The sequence below is a fragment of the Sus scrofa genome, chromosome 12, assembly GCF_000003025.6.
Source record: "Sus scrofa isolate TJ Tabasco breed Duroc chromosome 12, Sscrofa11.1, whole genome shotgun sequence".
NCBI classification, from domain to species: Eukaryota; Metazoa; Chordata; class Mammalia; order Artiodactyla; family Suidae; genus Sus; species Sus scrofa.
Window position 1 is genome coordinate 37,390,785 of NC_010454.4, and position 21,865 is coordinate 37,412,649.

The 21,865-nt window shown below is 37.4% G+C and overlaps 1 protein-coding gene across 12 annotated transcripts in view; it reads right to left on the bottom strand.

The window, feature by feature from the left end:
* The window catches only part of BCAS3 (BCAS3, microtubule associated cell migration factor), a 580,495-nt gene that overhangs the window by 496,058 nt on the left and 62,572 nt on the right, over positions 1-21,865 (bottom strand). The gene's annotated exons all lie outside the window — the stretch shown is intronic.

The following is a 21,865-nucleotide window of genomic DNA, read 5'->3' on the forward strand; positions in this document are numbered from 1 at the left end:
CACCCCCAGTTCCCCCAACTAATTACCAAAGAGTAGTATAATCTTGATGTCAAAACTAAATAAAGGAAGGTCACAATAGAAACAAAAACAAACTTAAAATTTTCAGGCCATTCTCAATATATTTAAATGTAAGATCCTGAAAAAAAAACTAGTAAACCGAATAGCAATGTATCAGAAAACTGAATAACAATGTATTAGAAAAAAACAAAATCTGTCAGTCCATGAAGAAAGACGAAAAGACACTGTCAATCTGAGGGCTCCAAGAAACAGCCCAGCCAAAGCATCCTCAACAAAGTCAGGAGTTAACAAACACATACACACATTGCTTGTAATCGGCTTTTTAGTTTGCTGCTTACGAATAATAAGTGCAATCACCTGGAAAGTGACTAACTGTATACAGGAAGAAAACATCAAAAATTTTAAAACTATCATTAATAATTTTAAAAACATAAGATATTTCAGACATGAAACAACCTAAGAATGCAATGAAAAACTGACGCTTAGAAAATAAAAGCTCAACACTAAAGTCAGAGAAAATTTCCAAGAGAATAATGCAAAAAACACAAAATAGAAAAGCAGCATTAATTTATACACACACAAACACATACACCAAGAAAAACAGCATTAGGAGTTCCCATTGTGGCGCAGTGGTTAACGAACCCGACTAGGAACCATGAGGTTTAGGGTTCGATCCCTGGCCTCACTCAGTGGGTTAAGGATCTGGTGTTGCTGTGAGCTGTGGTGTAGGTCACAGACAGGGCTCAGATCCTGCGTTGCTGTGGCTGTGGTGTAGATCAGCAGCTATAGCTCCAATTTGACCCCTAGCCTGGGAATTTTATATGCCATGGGTGTGGCCCTCAAAAGACAAAGGACAAAATAAGTAAATGAAAGAAAGGAAGAACTAAAACTCCCTATTTGCAGACAACATGACTGACATACTGAAAATCCCAAGGAATCAAACTCCTAGAGCTGGTGAGTTAGCTCAGCAAGGTCACCAGAGTCAAGACTAACATACAAAAATCAACTGTATTTCTAACAGTCAACGTATTCAACATATAGAATTCAACATATAGAATTCCAGAAAAAATATAACAGCATTTATAATTGCTCAAAAGAACATTAAATACAAGGTATAAATCTAATAAAACATATACAAGACATAAACTAAAAACTACAAAATATAATTGGCATAAGACACATAGACTGATGAAACAGAAGAGAATCCAGAAACAGCCTCAAAAGAATGTGGTCAAGTGATTTTCGAAAGAGGTATAAAGGCAATTAAGTGGAGTAAAACCATTTGACCATTTCAACAAATGGTCCTAGAGCAACTGGATATCCATAGGAAAGGAACAAAGCTGGAAATAAAACACCTTATCTAAAATTAACTCAAAATGGATCAGAGATTAAAAGTAAACGTATATAACTTTTATAAGAAAACAAAAGAAAATCACAAGACCTAAAATTTGGTGAAGAGGTCCCAGACATGACATCAAAAAAGCATGATCCATAAGACCCCAAAAAAAGCAATACATTGGGTTTTAATTAAAATTAAAAACAAGCTACGCCTTGGGAAAATACTTATAAAACACACATTTGACCAAGGACGCATCTAGAATATACAAAATAATCTCAATATACTCAAAACTGAAAAAGAAACTTCAACTTAAAATGGGCAAAAGTCATATAAAGAGACAGGGAAAGCATATATGCAACTGAAAAGATTTTCAGCATCATTTGATATCAGGGAAAGGTAATTTAAGACCATAATGAGATATGTCATTACGTACCTATTAGAACAGCTAAAACAAAAAATCACGACAAAAGCAAATGCTGGCAAAAATGCAGAGAAATTAGATCTTTAATACATTACTGGTAGAATTGTGGAAAAGTTCAGTCTCTTCAGAAAAGAGTATGGCAATTTCTTTAAAAAAAAAAAAAAAAAAAAAAAAACAGAAAATAAAAACCTAAACATGCACTTACCATACATTCCAGCGATCATACTACGGGACACTTATCCCAGAAAAGTAAAAACTCTACGCAAACTTGTACACAGATTTCACAGCAGATTTACTCTGAATAACAAAAAAGTGAAATCATCCCTGATGTCCTTCAACAGATGAATGATACCTCCAGACCATGCAACAGTCATCAATACTAAGAAGGAACGAACTACTGATACACTAAACTACTCAAGAAACTTGTCCTAAGTGAAAAAGTAATCTTAAAACCTCACATACTGTGTAATTCCATTTATGTAACAATCTTGTAACAAATTAGTACAGAGATAGAAAACAGACAAAATTCCCAAAGTTTAGGGATGACGGAAGGAACAGTATGAGGGAGCCTACTCTGGTTATGGAACAGATCTGTATCCTGACTCTGGTAGTGGTTACAGGAATCTACATGTGATAAAATGACGTGGAACTATATGCACACATTCCACCAATGTCATTTTCCTGGTCTTTATATTGTATATAAGATGTAAACGGCTGGGTAACAAGGGTGCACACGACATGTCTGTAGTATTTTTGCAACTTTCTATAGTTGTATGTAGTATTTCAAAATAAAAAGATTTTTTAATGGAAGATAGACTACAGAGCATAAATATTTTCCTTTAATATTATATAATTTAGGAGTTCCTGTCGTGGCTCAGTAGAAACCAACCTGATTAGCATCCATGAGGATGCGGGTTCAATTCCTGGCCTTGCTCAGTGGGTTAAGGATCTGGCATTGCCGTGAGCTGTGGTGTAGGTTGCAGATGTGGCTCGGATCCTGCGTTGCTTGTGGCTGTGCTGCAGGCCGGCAGCTGCAGCTCCGATTGAACCCCTAGCCTGGGAACCTCCAAATGCCGCGGGAGAGGCCATAAAAAGACACAAAAAAAATTTTTTTTAATTATATAATTTAGTTTTTGCTCCTTAAAAAGGTACATATGTCAAGCGTGAGGTAACAAGTCATAGACTTGGAGAAATACTTGCAAAAGACACATATGATAAGTGTTACCCCAAACGTAACAAATACTTTTAAAACTGAACAATAAAATGAACGACCCAATGTAAAAATTAGAAAAAGATCTGAACAGACACCTAACCACAGTAAATGTACAGATGGTCAATAATCATATTCCATAGATCATCAGGGAAGAATGAACTTTACACTGCTGTGCTATACAATTAAAAGTTTTAAAAGATTTAAAGACGGCAAATTTTATGTTATATGATTTGTACCACAATACTGAAAAACGGACAAACAAGTGTGTGCTGGCACACGTGTGTGCGCTTGAGGGTATATGTGGTTAGAAACATACACAGACATCATTCAGTTACATTAAGCGTTATAGACAGAAACACCACCTTCAGGATAGGGATATTCCTCTTGGGGGTTTCGGATGGGGACATTATTTGGGAGAGGTAGCCAGGGGACCTCAGCACTCTTTTAACAATGTTTCATTTCTTTGCTGGATGATAAACAGCAACTGTAATGTTAATGCTATTAATCCAGGTTAATGGATCCTCCAAAAATAATGTGGTTTAATCTAGAGGAGGACAGGTTAATGGTTACACGTTTACATTGTGATCTGACATAAGACACTTTCAAACTGTGAACAGGATAAAGATCTGAACTACAGAGTGTTGATGCATAAAGTTGTCCATAACTAATGAAAATTCGGGGAAGCTTATAACAATCGGTAACTATATTTTTCTTCAAGAAACATTAATTTCAAATAAATCAGCTTTCACCATTAACAATATGACTTTCGAATGAAGTACAAATTAAAAATGAACTGGTCCGAAGCCCATGATATTTATGTCCCAAATTAACTATAAGTGAACTTCAGCTGTACAAGACCAATCCTTCACTCCTACGTATTTCACCTTCACCGTTCACAATACCGACTTTTCCCTCTGCTTCCGTGGGTTCTCACAAGGGCCTGATCATTTGTACCTGTACTACACATGCCAACTGGGTATTTTGCTGAATTACACATCATGTCCTTAAAATGCGAATAACACAATGAATAACCTGAATGGAAGAATTCCATTGGAAACCAGTGACCAGTGACCTACTGGGTTATTTCCGTCCCAACAACCTTGCTCTATAGGTCAGTCGCCTGACGTTTACTCAAGATTTACACTTTTCATGTATATTCAGAAGAGGTAACCAAGCAAAAAATGTAAACTACGAAATAATGCCCTCACTTAAGAGCAAGAACACCGAAAGCACCCGCTGCGCTAGCCAAAGAGTGTAAACAGAAAAGAGGAGTCAACAATAAGCAACCAATTTATAATAAATCCTCCAAATTTCATTAAGGCAGACTGTATATTAAATGTTTTCCAAGTTGGAAAACTATGTAACAAATCTTTAACTCTGTCTTAAATACTTTCATTGTGGATGGTCTGAACAAATACAATTTTTTTAAGTATTGGTATAAAAATTCTACAATCTCATGAACACTGTAGCTATTAACCTGATTTTTCTTGCAATATAAATAGCACGTACTCTCCATGATGCCTAATGGAGTCATCACCCTCCCATAATGTAATCCTCCAAATTGTAGAGGATTAACTTTTTATATATAAAATTGTGTTTATTTGCATGTACAATAGAGAGAATGACGTTACACACACCTGTTCGACAGCATTTAACAGAATGTAGCATGATTGAAATGAAAAGCGGTTAGCCAAATCCATCAAATATAAAAACTATTGCAATCCTGTTGCAAAGTCCTTTTGTTAAACTCCTTTTATTCTAAATCCTTTTAATTCTGTCCTATAACACTAAAACATTTATAAAAAGCTTAAAATCCTAATAAATCGCACAATTAAAGTAATGAAAATGGGCTTGCCCACCAAGTCACCAACTCCTCTCCCTCTCAGCGAAAGTCAAGACAGTTTACATGTCAGAAAATGTTAAATAATACCCCCTACCATATACACCCCTACTAAGTCATTTAAACTAAAGAGTTGAAGCTCACGAATCAGCCTTAAAGATTTGAAGATATCAAATAGAAACCACTTCTCCATGGATCCAAAACCTTATCCAAAGGCAAACAATCATCCAACTGATAATACTCTGCTCTTTAGATTTTGATGATATCTGGCAAATGGAGATTTTATATGAAAATATATCAGTAGATACTTGTGAATTTTAACTGAGAATGCCTTCTGCAGAAAGGTTCCATTGAACAATTTAATTCATCTTATCAGTTAAACTGTTTCCAAGTCTTCCATTCCATGTTTTATTTTATTGAAATAATTCTTTTAGGAAAATATTTAATTCAATGAAATTGCCCATACCCATTTTCCTTAAATTATCTCAATGTGAGCTTCAAGTTGTAGTCATATTTTGCAGATCTTAATTTTAGCTAGAAAATATAATTCTGTTGTCACTTTAAAGTTAATACATTTTATTGCATATAAATTTTTAATTTGTTAATTAAAGTATAGTTGGTTTACAATTTTGTACCAATTTCTGCTGTACAGAAAAGTGACTCAGTCATACATGCATACAATTTTTTAATATTTTCCATCATGGTCTATCCCAGGAGATCAGATATGGTTCCCGGTGCTATACAGTAGTATTGTATATAATTGTATAGCTATCCAGATATTTGCCCATTAAAAGGTCTATTTTATATAGAATTTTCTATTTTGTGCTACAAAACAATCTCCATTATGAACTAGATACTCATCATATTTATTTCTCACCTAGAGAGAGAAAAATGTCAAATGAAAAATGTCAAATCTGTCAAAACAAAGAAGACAGAGATAAAGTGGAAGATAAGATGAAGAAGGATAAGTAGGTAAACAGACAGATACACAGGCTGCAGGTACCACGAATCAACCGCAAGAAAAACAGGACAAATCATATTGCCTTGAACAGTTTTATCAAAATATGATCACCAAAAACATAGTTGCATTTGCCTCAAATATCCAAAATATGTATTTACATTGTTGATCCCATAGTGTCTTCAGAAAGTTTAAAATATTAAAGACAACATCTTGGAGTTCCTGTTGTGGCTCAGTGGTAATGAACCCAACAAGTATCCATCAGGATGCAGGTCCAATCCCCGGCCCCTCTCAGTGGCTTAAGGAGCCTGCGTTGCAGGAGCTGTGGTGTAGGTTGCAGACATGGCTTAGATCCTGTGTTGCCATGGCTGTGGTATAGGCTAGAAGCTGCAGCTCCAATTCAACCCTTAGCCTGGGAACTTCCATATGCCACGGGTGCCCTAAAAAACAAAGAACAAACAAACAAAAAGCACAATGTACAAAGCATATATTTGGACAAAACTGTAAAATGAGAGGCTAAATAATTTTTCTAAGCAGTTGTGGTGCTTAACCACATGTGAACCAGAAAGACAGCTGAGAGTTCATTCCTCTGCTACCCTGTCACTGAAAAAGGTTCCTGCCAGAAAATCAAGATCAACAAGAACTCTGCTGGAAAGTAAATAAAATTATTGATAAAGGCTAATGGTATCTAATCCCTTAGTGCATGAATTCTCTCATCTGTTACTGGAGATAAGTAGCAATACCACACATAGGATTGTTGTGAGGATTTTAAAAAGATAACTGGAAGGGACCAAACAAGGTGCTGCAACATCTAAGAACTCATAAACTTTATACAATTATTACTGTTGCTGACAATCATGGTTTGGTGAATCCATTTATCCACTTTTCCAATATAAAAAAAAAAATACTGTTCACATCCTTTTTTGCTCTTCTACCATGGTACTGATATCTCTCTGACCTAACTCTCTAATCTGCTCACCCATGCTGGAATATGCCAAGCACACTCCTACCTCATGAAGGGAGGGAGCTGCATTTTCTGTTCCCTCCACGGAATTACCCAGTTATACCCATGTCATCTCTTATAACCTTTTCTTTAGGTCACCGCTAAAATATTTTTCAATCAGGAAGATCATTATCCATCACTTTCCAGCTCCTTACCCTGATTTACTTTTCTTCAAGAACAGAAAAAAAAAAAAAAAAAAAAAACTACTCCTCTAAAAAGAAACTGCAACAGTTTATGTTCTGAGGAGGTGAGGGTAACTGGGCAGGGGCATGTGAGAACTCGCTGGGTAACAGAAATAAACTCCATCTTTAAAGAGGTGTAAGTTATATGAGGACATGCATTTGTCAAAACTCAAACTGTAACAGGTAAATCTTGGCATTTCTCTACTAAAAATTACACCTGCATTAAACCATTGAAGAACATAAGAAAACTGTCTAGTGGCAAAGGAAATAAACAGTGTGTGTCACATTAATAGTGGTTGATGAGAGTGATAATTATCCAAAATGTGACCAAAATATTAGTAATTAGTCTAGAGACAAAGTATATAGGCGTTTATTGTCTTACTCTTTCTACCATTCTGGGGGTTATATATTTTTGCAAAAAGAAGTTGGGGAGTTCCCGTCGTGGTGCAGCGGAAACAAATCCGACTAGGAACCATGAGGTTGTGGGTTCAATCCCCGGTCTTGCTCAGTGGGTTAAGGATCTGGCGTTGCTGTGGCTCTATCAAAGGCCAGCAGCAACAGCTCCAATTAGACCCCTAGCCTGCGAACCTCCCTATGCCCTAGGGTGTGGCCCTAAAAAAAAACAAAAGTCAAAAAAAAAAAAAAAAAGAAGTTGGAACATATATACATTAGAATAAAAAGAGCAGGAGTTCCCACTGTGGCACAGTGGGTTAAGAATCCAAATGTAGTGGCTCAGGTCACTGAGGAGGTGCAGGTTCAAGTCCCAGCCTGGCATTATCACAGCTGCAACTCAGATTAGGTCCCTGGCCTGGGAACTTCCATATGCCATGGGTATTGCCATAAAAGTTTTTTTTAAAAGAATAAAAGAATAAACATGACATGTAAAGTATGCTGTCAAAAACAAAAAATGTGGGGGTGGGGAGTTAAAATGCAGATCTTTTAGATGTGTCAGAACTTAAATGACTATCACTTTAAAACAAGGAGCTCTAATTGAAGATCAACATAGATGAACCCAATGGTAATAACCAATCAAAAACCTACAATAAATACAGAAAGACTACAGAGAATGGAACACAAAAATACCACTGCGGGGAACAAAAATCATCAAACCACAAGGGAAGAAATTAAAAGAAGAGGAAAAGTTACAGAAAAGAACTACAAAAACAACCAGAAAACAAGTAACAAAACACCAATAAGAGCATATAAATCAATAATCATTTTAAATGTCAATGGATTAAATGCTCCAATCAAAAGACCCAGGGTGGATGATCAAATTAAAACAAGATCTACCTGGAGTTCCCACTGTGGTGCAATGGGATCGGTGGAGTCTTTTTTTTTTTTCCGGGATCGGTGGAGTCTTGGGAGCACTGGGATATAGGTTCTATCCCCAGCCCAGCAGAGTGGGTTAAACAAATAGCATTGCTGCAGCTATGGCTTAGGTCACAACTGTGGCTCAGATCTGATCCCTGGCCGGGGAACTCCATATGCCGCAGGACACCCGAAAAAGGAAAAAACAAAACAACAAGACAAGGTCCATCTATATTCTGCTTAAAAGAGACTCACTTTAGAGCAAAAGATATACACAAACCGAACATGAGGAGATGTAAAAAGATATTTCATACAAATGGAAACAACAAAGGTGGGGGGAGCAAAGGAGTTCCCTAGTGTCTCAGTGGGTTAAGGATCTGGCATTGTCAATGCTGCGGCTCTGGACACAGGAACTTCCACATGTGGCAGGCATGGTAAATAATACCTATATACATACATATGACCACTGGAGCGGCAGAGGACAGCAGAATCTGTCCGTCACTGCACTCTCCTGCTGTCCTGCTGCCATAGGTGGGCGAGCTCAGAGGCAGCACCTTACCCCCAACTTTGCTAAGTCAAGAAGAGGGACGTGGTGATGACCACTGCCTTGCTGAAGCTAGAAAGCTCGGGGAGTTGCAGCATTCCCGCATTAATGGCTGGCATGGATGAGCAGGAACAGACGAGGCATTCCCTTGCTCCACAACTAAATTCAGGGACTACATGCAATCTCTTCCTGGCTGAAGCTGGCAAATGGGAGCAGCGTGGCATTCTCCTGCCCCCAGATTAAAGCTGGTGCAGGTGCCCAGGCAAGGCATTCTCCTGCTGCATTGTTGAATCCAAGGGCATCTTCCCACTGCCCTTTGGAAAACCAAAGGACACATCTCACCACCTACACCCTCCAGCTGACTTGCTCAGCCAGCAGGCATGTGCAGTCCACACAAGGGCCACCCCCTTGATTCCCTGGCCCTGTTGGACAAGGAGGCTGACATTACTGAGCTCCAGGGGACTGTAACAATCATAAAGACAGTTCTTGGCAGGCCACTAACCCCAGGGCATTGTACAGAAAACCAAATGAAATCCAACCCCAGTCTTCCTGTGAAAGGGGCCTATTCACTCACCCTGGTGCTTCAGCCTGAAGAATAGGTTTCAGGTTTCCCACACGCCCAGGAGCTAAGGAAGTGCTCCAAGGGAACACAACAAGGGAGACACCATCCATGCATTCTCCTCTGACCTTGCTATGGCTGTCCAAGCCAAGACCTTCCAGAAAGGAGCTTGTACAACCATCTAGAACCCCGATTTTTCTAACTATTGCCCGAAGAACACCTACAGATCACTTGGGCTGGAGGCTGGCAGGGATTACAACTGCAGCCCACAGGATTGTAGATATTTCTGTAATTTAGAAGATCCTGGGAGTTCCTTGGTGGCCTAGCAGATTAAGAATCCGGAGTCACTGCTGTGGGGTGGGTTCAATCCCTTGCCTGGGAACTTCCACATGCTATAGGTGTCGACTCAAAAAAATAAATAAATAAACACATAAACAAAAACATTAAAAGCATACAGGTACAGATTTATATTTATTTAAAAAAAAAAAAAAGAAAAGAAAAGGATCCTGCCTGGGGGTTCTAGCTTCCAATCAGCCTGAAACTAGGTGCTGAGACTCCTACTTTAAACACTAACAGGGGAGTTCCGTCGTGGCTCAGTGGTTAGCAAACCTGACTAGCATCCATGAGGATGAGGGTTCGATTCCTGGCCTTGCTCAGTGGGTTAAGGATCTGACGTTGCCGTGAGCTGTGGTGTAAGTCATGTAGGTTGCAGACGCGGCTCCGATCCAGCGAAGCTGTGGCTCTGGAGTAGGCCAGCAACTACATCTCCAATTCAACCCTGAGCCTGGGAACCTCCATGTGCCACAGGCGTGGCCCTAAAAAGGCAAAAAAATAAATAAATAAATAAATAAACACTAACAGGTCTTGGCACACTCTCAACACACCTCCTCAGTGACCTGAGCCACTGCAGTCAGATTCTTAACCCGCTGTGCCACGGTAGGAACTCCCAAGAATACTTTTTAAAGGGACTCACACTATCCTTGCATGGTTTAAAAAAAAGCTCAGTGAGTGGTAGAACAATGTGGTTAGAATCAAGGCAGAATTAAAAGAAGTTCAAAATACTAATACTGTATTAGCCAAAAGGTATACCACAAAAATTATATTTAGATGTTTTTTCAATATTTGCCTAGAAAAAAACCTATTTTGGACACAACATAATTATACAATAAATAAGTGTTAACATGTAAATAACCCATAGTTTATCTGCCCACACAACCACATGCTACTTACAGTATACACCCAACATACATGCATAAACCACTCAATTCTAGCTAAAAGAATCCTACTACTGCCTGGTCAAATGCTAGGGTTGGTCTTTTTTACAAGATAGGTAATTATATCCTCTTATAAAGAAATGTAAAACCTCTTATGCCATCCAGGGATCAACTACATCCACTAGTAAACTTTGGGGATTTGTCCAATTCCTTAAAAGATTTACAGACTGCAGGGAAATAAATCGTGCTGAATAACACAAAGTTCTGGCTGAGTAAGCACCAATTTCTCCACATAACAATATCTGAAAAATGAGAACCAAAACACAGAGTATCAAAGTTAACAATGTGTAAATGGATCTCTGCTAATTTGTGGCAAAATATTCCTGAAAAAATAATCCTCACATTTGAAAATAAAGTGATTATTTAGACGGCATTTAAATTGAAGTGATGACAAGATAAGCCACAAACAGAAAAAAAAAAAAATTTAAATCATACATCCAACAAAGGACTTGAACCAAGAATATATTATTAAAAAAAAAAAAAACCCTCTCTAAATTCAACAGTAATTGGCAACAGACATGATGAGACATATCACCAAAGAGGATAAAGGGATTTCAACTACGCACATGAAAGATGTTCAACACCATTAACTACCAGGAACTGAGAAAGGAGTGGTATTATAGAAAGTGAAAAATCTGACCTTCAAAAACAGAAAGGCATCAACTAAAGAAAAAAAAAAAAAAAACTGCAACAAGGGGAAAGAAAAAGAACATTTCAAAAGACACTGGGGATCTAAGGGATTCTGCAGGTGACTGAGACTTCCAGAGGGCTCCATCAAAACGCTTTAGGAGCTGGAGTGAGTAGTGCAGAGAGTAGGGGAACTCATAGACAGATTTCAAAAACTGTGACAAGTAAATGCGACATAGAGGAGAATGTGAGGATGACAGATGATCTCTGGGGCTTCTTACGTGGATTGAAGTCAACAAGAATAACAGACACGAGGAACTTAGTCCCCATGATCTGAAGATGGTGATGGCAACACAGCATGAGACGGGGAGAGGGAGGTGGTGATGAGGGGAAAACACTCAGAATTCTAGGGCCACGACTTCCCTCCTGCCAGTTGTGAGAGGAACCCAGGGGGCTCCCTCTGGACATCTGCTCGTTTTAGCCACTTTTTCAATGAAATTTTTTTTTAAACTTTTAATTATAGTTTACTTCATTTGTCCCCATGACAGCTCTGTGAAGCAGGATAAAAAAGGATATGATTACACATCTATGGTCAATTAATCTTTAAAGAAGGAGGCAAGAATATACAATGGAGAAAAGACAGTTTCTTCAGCAAGAAGTATTGGGAAAGCTTAGATAGTCAGGTGTAAATTAATGAAGTTAGAACACTCCTTTACACATAAACAAAAATTATCTCAAAACAGCTTAAAAACTTAAATATAAGACATGATACCATAAACTCCTAGAAGAGAAAATAGGCAAAATGGTCTCTGACATAAATCATACCAGTATTTTCTTAGGTCAGTGTCCCAAGGCAAGAGAAGAAATAAAGGCAAAAATAAATAAATGGGACCTAATTAAATTTAAAAGCTTTTGCATAGCAAAGTAAACTGTAAACAAAATGAAAAGACAACCTACAGACTGGGAGAAAATATTTGCAAATGACAAGGGCTTAATTTACAAAACATACAAACAACTCATAGGACTCAACATAAAATCAAGCATCTCAATCAAAAAATGGGCAGAAGGCCCAAGTGGACATTTCTCAAAAACATAAGATGAACCAAAAGGCACATGAAAAGATGCCTGACATCATTCCTTATTAGAAAAATGCAAATCAAAACTACAATAAAGGAGTTCCCGTCATGGCAGAGGGGAAACAAATCTGACTAGCATCCATGAGGACCCAGGTTAGATCCCTGGCCTCACTCAGTGGGTTAAGGATCTGGCATTGCTGTGAGCTGTGGTGTAGACTGCAGAGTCGGCTCGGATCTGATGTTGCGGTGGCTGTGTTTAGACCCCTAGCCTGGGAACTTCCATATGCCGAGAGTGCGGTCCTAAAAAGCAAAAAACAAAACAAAACAAAATAAAACAAAGCATAACAAAACAAAACAAAAAAACCCCACTACAAAAGGTATCACCTCACACCAGTCAGAATGCCTATCATCAAAAAGTCTACAAATAACAAATGCTGGAGAACGGAGAACCCTTCTAACTGGGGGTGGGAATGTAAACTCAAGTAGCCACTGTGGAAAACAATACAGAGGTTCCATAAAACACTAAAAATAGAGTTACAAATGATACAGCAATCACGCTCCTGGACATATAACCAGACCAAACTATAATTTAAAAAGATACATGCACCCCAATATTCATTGCAGAGAGATTATCATACTAAGGGATTCATACTAAGTGAAGTAAGTCACAAAGAGAAAGATAAATAGTCATATCATATCATATTGTACAGGAAACTATATTCAATTATCCTGTAATAAACTATAATGGAAAATAATCTGAGAAATATTCTTTTACATATATAAATCTGTTTTATATGTGTGTGTGTATATATATATATATATATATAAACTGAATCACTTTGTTGTACACCAGAAACTAAAAGAACACTGTAAATCAACTGTACTTCAATTTTAAAAAAGTTTTTTAAAGATAAAGATAGCATTTGCATTTGAAAGACTATAAAACTATGGCATTCAGGTTAAATGATCAACTTGGAATACACTGCAATGTCACATTCAGTATATGAATTAAAAAACCAAGAGCAGAAGTTCCCCTGTGGCTCAGCAGTTAACAAACCCAACTAGTATCCATGAGGACTCAGGTTTGATCTCTGGCCTTGCTCAGTGGGTTAAGGATCTCGCATTGCCGTGAGCTGTGGTGTAAACCACAGAAGTGGCTTGGATCTAGTGTTGCTGTGGCTGTGGTGTAGGCCATCAGCTGTAGCTCTGATTTGACCACTAGCTCAGCAACTTCCATATGCCACAGATATAGCTAAAAAAAAAACCAAACAAACAAACAAACAAAAAAAAACACACACAAGACCAGATGTTAGCTGCAGTCATGTTCTCATTAGAGAAAACATATATGAACAATACTTTTTAAATGTAGAGCTGATTTAATACTGTTATATAAAAAAAAATCTTTCAAGGCAAAATACATAGAAAGAGAAATATCCCTCCCTTTGTTTCTTCACTCTAAATGTTTAATTTTCATTTCTGATTACCATTTCTGACACAGTAAAGACTGCCACATTTAGTTTCTCTTGCTTGCATCTTTTTCTTCTCTACCTAGGGCCCCTAATACAAAGAATTAGACCATTAACAATCCTTGGTTCATTTCTCTTTAATGTTGAATGCCTGGGCCTCTTCTTTGCATCTTAATAATATAATAAACACCTATGAACCCATCACCCAAGATGAGAAATAAAACATCACCAATAATTTCCATTTACGAACATAGTGTCACACATCCTAAACCCTATCACCCACCCACTATCAGGTAGCCATTCTCCTAAATGGTGTGCTTCTCACTCCTTTGCAGACATACACAGAGTTGTATTTTTTTTGTTTCATCTTATAAAAATAATATTACAGTTTTGATTAGCTTGTGCAGCTGGTTGTTGCTGTTAACTATAAAGCTACATAAAATTACCTGGTCTCAAATTAGATTCTTTCCATGTTCCACAGTAAAATAGTAGAAATTCTAAAATATTCCCAAAGTAAAAAGTTTTTTAAAGAGAAAGATAGCATTTGCATTTGAAAGACTATAAAACTATGGCATTCAGGTTAAATGATCAACTTGGAATATACTGCAATGTCACATTCAATACATGAATTAAAAAAACAAGAGACACAATATATGAATTAAAAACTGCAAGACACAATGACAGCAACGAGAGGGAAATTTTTAATGAAAACTAGGTTAAACAGTAGGTGCCAAGAAGATATTCAAAAGATAACTCCTGAAGCCCAATCCTCTGTTTTCGAGACTAAAAGCATCACGGGCAAAGGGAAAAAAATCATTCTCTAAAAGGCAAGAATCATACTAATCCCTTGATAATAGTAAGAGGAGAGAGAAAGTTTAAGCCTCCTTTACCTATTCATGAGATCAAAAGAGAAAAAGGAATCCCCTGGTGTTTTTATCATCTTCTTTTGCTACTACATCTAGCACTGGCAAGAAGAAAGCACGATTAAAACCTCAATAACTTTAAAAACTGCTTGCACATTTTAAAGAATCTGAGATTGAACTTCTCCAAAGATTCATTAAAATTAAACTATCCTGCTACCAAAGCCCAATCCCAATTTATTTATTTTCTTATCTACAAATAAAAACCTCACAAACCTAAAATATTTCTTAGCTGACCCTTTAAGAAAATGTTTACACACTCCTCCCTCAGACATACATACTGTACAAAAACTAATTTAACTATATCCCAGAAGAAAGCCCAAAAATATTTAAAGGAATATAAAATATCAGCCCCGAGCAACATAAAATTCACAAAGTGTGGCATCCAAACAAAGCATGCAATAAGCATGAAACTCTGACCCATAATTAAAAGATGAATCAATCGACAGAGCAATGTTTCTGAATCGACGGGTTATAGTTGATTTATATTATGTAAGTTTCAGGGGTATAACAGTGATTCACAGGTTTTAAAGGTTTATACCACTTATAGTTATTCTAAACTACTAGCTATATTCCCCATGTTGTATAATATACTCTTTTTTTTTTTTTTTTTGTCTTTTGTCTTTTTTAGGGCCGCACCCACGGCATATAGAGGTTCCCAGGCTAGGGGTCCAATCTGTAGCCGCCAGATCCGAACCGCGTGTGTGACCTACACCACAGCTTACGGCAACACCGGATCCTTAACCCACTGAGCAAGGCCAGGGATTGAACCCACAACCTCGTGGTTCCTAGTCGGATTCATCTTCACTGTGTCACGACAATAAACCTATTCTTGAAGCTTCTTTTTTTAAATTGACGTATAGCTGATTTACAATGTTGTGTTGGGTTTTGGTGTATTGCAAAGCGATTTAAAAGAATATATATGTTGTTTTTTGGTTGTTTTTTTTTTTTTTTTTTTTTTTCTTTTTCCCCTAAACATATGGAGTTCCCAGGCAGAATCCAAGCTGCAGCTACCAGCCTGCACCACATCCATAGCAACTAGGGATCCAAGCTGCGTCTGTGACCTATACCACAGTTCTCAGTAAAGCCAGATCCTTAACCCCCTGAGTCAGGGATTGAACCTGCATCCTCATGGCTACTAGTCGGATTCGTTACCACTGAGCCACAATGGGAACTCCTGAATATATATATATTCTTTTTCATATTATTTTCTATTATAGTTCATTAAAAGACACTGAACATAGTTCCCTGTACTATACAATTGGACCCTATTGTTTACCTGTTTTACATATAATAGTCTGTAACTCTGTGTAGCTTGTTTTATGCCTAATATTTTGTAACTCTTAATCTCCTAACCCTATCTTGCCATAATACTAGTAAAAAGAAAGTACAAATGTCTGTATTAATAACAGAAAAAGTAGGATTCGGAGCAAGGAATATTACCAGGGATTTCATTAACAATAGATAAATTCATAAAGAAGACTTTACCATCCTAAATGTTTTTACTCCCAAAAACAAAGTGGCAAAACACATAATGCAAAAACTGACAAAATTACAAGAATATGCTAACAATTATTATGGAAGATTTCAACAACCACCTCCCGTAACTGACACAATGAGCAGAAAGACAACACATAAGGATAAAGAGAGGAATAGGATAGATCATATTCTGGGCCATAAAACAAATCTCAGGAATCTCTCAGGAATCATATAAGCTATGCCTTCTGATAACAATGAGATGAAATTAGAATGTAATAACAAAAAAAAAATCAGGAAAATCTTTCAAAATCTAAAAAGAAAACAACATTGTTCTAAATAACCCATGGGTCAAGGACAAAATCACAAGGAAACACAGAAAAAAAAAATGAATGAAAAAGAAATAACAAAATCACAAAGTATAAAAGCAAAAAACTGAATATCAGAAATTTTAAATGAACATAAAAATTAAAAGGTAAAAACTTTAGAAAAGCCTTAATATATTCTCTGTGGGAAGATGCTGATAATGTGGGAGGAAGAGCTTAGATCAGGTCAGGAGGGTGTAAGAAAAAGTCTATGTACCTTCTGCTCAATTTTGCTAACGAACCTAAAGGTGCTCTAAAAAGTAACGTCTCTTTTTTTTTCAAGGTCATGTCAAGTTAAACCTACACTTACCATAAGACCCACTAAACTCACTCCTAAATACTGATCCAAAGGAAATGAAAACATATCCACAAGCAACTATTCAGAGGAGTTTTAGAGGTAAGAGACAAAACTGGCATTAGTCTAAATATCCATTCATTAATACAAGGAAAAACAAATTACAGTATATCCAGACAGCAGAATAATACTGAGAAATTTTTAAAAGGAATGAACTGAAACACAAAACATCTATAATTATCAAAAGCATCATGTGAAGTGAAAAGAAGCCAAATACATAACAAATGTTATATATCCCATTTTTTCTCAAATGCCAAAAAGGCAGAAACAATAGTAACATGAATCATATTAATGGTTTTGTTGCCCCAGGTGTGACAAAGATACAAGGGGTCTTTCACATTAAGCAAGTTTATCATAATATAACTCATATAGATAGATCTCACCAATTTAATGTGTAAAATTCAATGGTATCTAGTATATTTACAGGGTTGTGCAGCTATTACCATAATTAATTCTAGAACATTTTCATCAGCCCAAAAATGAAAAACCTTCATACATTAGCAGTCATTCCCCAACCTCTCAACCTCCCAACTCGAGGCAACAACTTATCTGTATTCTGTCTCTGTGGATTTTCCCTTTCTGGATGTTTCATATAATTGGAATCAATAATTGGTGGCCTTTTGCAGCTGGGTTTTTTTTTTTTTTTAATTAGCACAATGTTTTCAAGGTTCATCATGTTATAGCATTTATCAGAACTTCAGTTGTTGGAATTCCCATTGTGGCTCAGCAGAAACGAATCTGACTACCATCCATGAGGACGCAGATTCGATCCCTGGCCTTGCTCAGTGGGTTAAGGATCCAGCATGGCCGTGAGCTGTGGTGTAGGCTACAGATGTGGTTTGGATCTGGCATTGCTGTGGCTGTGGCATAGACCAGCAGCTACAGCTCTGATTCAACCCCTAGCCTGGGAATCTCCATATGCTGCACACGCAGCCCTAAAAGCAAAAAACAAAACCTTCAATTCTTTATGGCAAAGTAATATTCCATTGTACGGTTATACCACATTTTATTTACCGGATGGTAAACATCTGAATTGTTTCTACTTTGTGGCTAACATGATTAATGATGCTAGATATATTCATCTACAAGTTTTTGTGTAAATGTATCTTCATTTTTACTGTTTACACATCTAGGAGTGGAACTGCTGGGTCATGTAACTCTGTATTTGCCATTTTAAGGAACTGTCAAACTATTTTCCAATGGCTATATTATCTTACATTCTCATAAGCCATGGATGTGAGTTCCAGTTGCTCCACATCTCATAAACACTTATTATCTCTGTTTCATATATAGCCACTTAGCGGCTGTGAGTGGGAAAGGGGACTTCGTACAGTAATAAAAGGTTTTGTGATTTGATTGTGATAGGAGTTACATAACTGTATCCACCTGAAAAAACTTATCAAATTTTGTACTATACGAGTTTCACTGCATGTAAATTATTTCTCAATAAAGGTAAATCCACTGGGAGTTCCTGTGGTGGCTCAGTGGTAACAAATCCGACTAGTAACTACAGGACAAAGGTTTGATCCCTGGCTTCACTCAGTGGGTTAAAAATCGGGTGTTGCCATGGTGTAGGTCACAGGCGCAGCTTGGGTCTGGCGTGGCTGTGGCTGTGGCTGTGGCTGTGGTGTAGGCTGGCAGCTACAGCTCTGACTCGACCGCTAGCCTGGGAACTTCCATATGCCTCGGGTGCGGCCCTAAAAGAAGCCCCTCACCCCGCAAAAAAGATAAATCCATTAAAAGACTTACTTGAAAATAACTATTACCCAGAAAATTATGAGTTTTCATATTCACATCTACAAATGAGTTATGATAAATAAACAGATTTCCACAACCACAATTTGTCCGATTCACTAAGACACCTACAATCTTCTTTACGGCTCCACAGTAAAAGAGCATTTAAGCTAGACTGATAACAATCAGCATCTCCATTACAAGTCTGTTTATTTGGGTCAGAATCATTAAGCTCACATGTAATTTAGTTGCTTCATGTTACACCTTTGTTTTTATCTGATTGGAGATATCTGTCACTAACCCTTTTGATGTACTTTTAATAGTTTATACCAAGTGCTGTAAAAGGGAACCAACATTTCTTTTAAAAGGCTGATTTAATTTAGGGGGAGCGAAACTGGAATAGATTACAGCTGTCTTTGTAACATACTTTATCTTGACAGCTGAAAACTTTAAATGTACTTGTGAAAGATAATCGCTTTCCTATATATTGGTCCTGATATTGACATTTTCACTGCTCTTCACCCTTGGACTAAACAACCAACAGCTTCAAATACAATGAAGACACAACTGAAGATATTTTAGACCTCCAAAATGGATGAAACTGTAGAGAAATAGAGCTATTTATACTTATTTCAATGAATACACAACTGTTTGATTCCTGTTGCCAGAGACATAGCCTAGAAACCCCTGGATTTGGTAAAAGGGTTTCCCTGTGATAATGGAAAAATCATACAATGGGAGACAGTGAGGCCTCAGTGATTAAGGCACAAGCTTTACAGTTCAAACTCCAGCTGGATCACTTATCAACTATGTGTCTTTATGCCAGTCACCTAACCTCGTAACGCTTTAAATCTTCTCACCTGTAAAACAGGGTAATGGGATTCACCTTACAGAAGAGTGGTAAAGTGTTGCTAACGTTTACAATCAACCTAGAAGTTCATCTGAGAAACATCAAGCAATATTATACACTTGATTCATCAATTTACTTCCTCTCTGTTCGGTGCAGTATAGTCCCTCTCACTATAAACTTCATAGGAAAAGTCCCCAACCAAAGAGATCGAATAGGAATAAACTGAGAATATTCTTAGATCAATGTCTCTAATTCAGAAGCAGGACAACCCCCAAAACTAAAATATGTAAAAAGTAGCACTTCTTAAACAAACATCCTCCACAGGAAACACTGTTTCTCTGATCAAAAATATTAAGGAAATTTAAAGTGGGCAGAATGTAGGTTCCCAAGTTATAATTTACCTAAATCACAGGCTTAGCAAAATTTTGCAAAAATCTATATGACCCCAAGTGGTAAAGGTCCCAATGATAATAAGGCCTAGGTGTTACGAAAACACACACACACACAAAGCAAACTGAGAAGTAATTAGAGCAGAAAACATTAGGGAAGCCCTAAATCTCATAGTTTGGTCATTTAAAATGTCGATAAGCCTGTTTCCTTTCTGCAAAATACTGGTGATGACTGTAAGCAAATGTCAGTTGGCCTACTTTTAGAAGGTTGCTAGTGTTTTGGATGAACACACTATGAATGTGTGAGTGTGTGTGTGTGTGTGTGTGTGTGTGTTTATAGGATTTACTTGTTAAACCATAGTTATTAAAATTTTACAGCAAAAAAAAATTATGGCAAACCTTTTTGGAAAAGGAAATAAAAATTTCTGAGTTGATATAACTGAACAAATTAAACACCTCTTCTCTGAACTGGATAAAACCACATTTAAGTTGTTTGAAAAGGATGAAAGAGGGAGCTTGTATGTTGAGAAGAATAATGAAAACTCAACACATAGAAAGTACACTCTATTTGAAAACGTACCAAAAGAAAAAGCCAATGTGAAAAGTTTAACATCTCTAAAAGTGTTCAGCTCATATTTGTATCTAGAAAATAAATAAGCCATTCATTTCATAAAAAGGTAGCAACAAATAGAATTTTTGACTGCATGGGCAGGCTGACAATATTATAAACATCAGGAAATACTTGGATATTACACTCCAAGGAAAAGATAAGTTGGATCTTGGGAGGTTTTTTTAAGCCTTTTAATATTTTAAGATGTGAAACTCTGAGTTCCTTGCATAGGAAAAAAAAAAAAAAAAGTACCTTTCCAGCAGTAAGTACTAACAATCTAGAAGGAATAAGCCAAGTTCACTACCCAGTGTTTCAGACAAGCACCAGGAATTTTTTTTTTTTGTCTTTTTGCCATTTCTTGGGCTGCTCCTGTGGCATATGGAGGTTCCCAGACCAGGGGTCTACTTGGAGCTGCAGCCGCTGGCCTATGCCAGAGCCACAGCAACACGGGACCCGAGCCACGTCTGCAACCTACACCACAGCTCACGGCAACGCTGGATCCCCAACCTATTGAGCAAGGCCAGGGATCGAACCTGCAACCTCATGGTTCCTAGTCGGATTCATTAACCACTGCGCCACGACAGGAACTCCCAGCACCAGGAATTTGGCTCATAGACACTTAAGGAAACTGCAGAGTCAGTCTATTCTCAGAGTAAAGGCCCTATGGTTATAAAAATTTGCTCTAAAACATTCTTATATGGAGAAAGTACAGGTACTCAGTATACTGAACTCCTAAGGATAACAAATAAGATTGAATCTGCGTTTCCAAGAAATCTGGTCCACGTGAGAGCCAAAATGATTGTCTCCTCCATAAGGAATAAGGAAACAGCATAAACACGGGGCTAATATAATTCCTAATAAGCTCTATTAGAGTCAAAAAACAGCACTATCCAATTGGTCACTGATAAACTATTTTTAATAAATACGATATACAAAAGTAGAGTTCTCATTTCTCATTTGTGAAGTTTGCAGGGGAGGGGGCACCACCCATATATATTCAACATATTCTGCAAGGCATTACATAGACTGCAATGATTAATAAATCACTATTCCTGTGATTCCAAAGGAACATATTATAGCAAGAGAAAGACCATTAAAAAGGAGACATTTCTGGAGTTCCTGTTGTGCCATAGCGGAAACAAATCTGATTAGCATCCATGAGGATGTGAATTCGATCCCCGGCCTCATTCAGTGGGTTAGTTACCGTGAGCTGTGGTGTAGGTTGAAGATGGGGTTCAGATCTGGCATTGTGGTGGCTGTGGTATAGGCTGGCAGCTACAGCTCTGATTTGATCCCTACCTAGCCTGGGAACTTCCATATGCTGTGCGTGTGGACCTT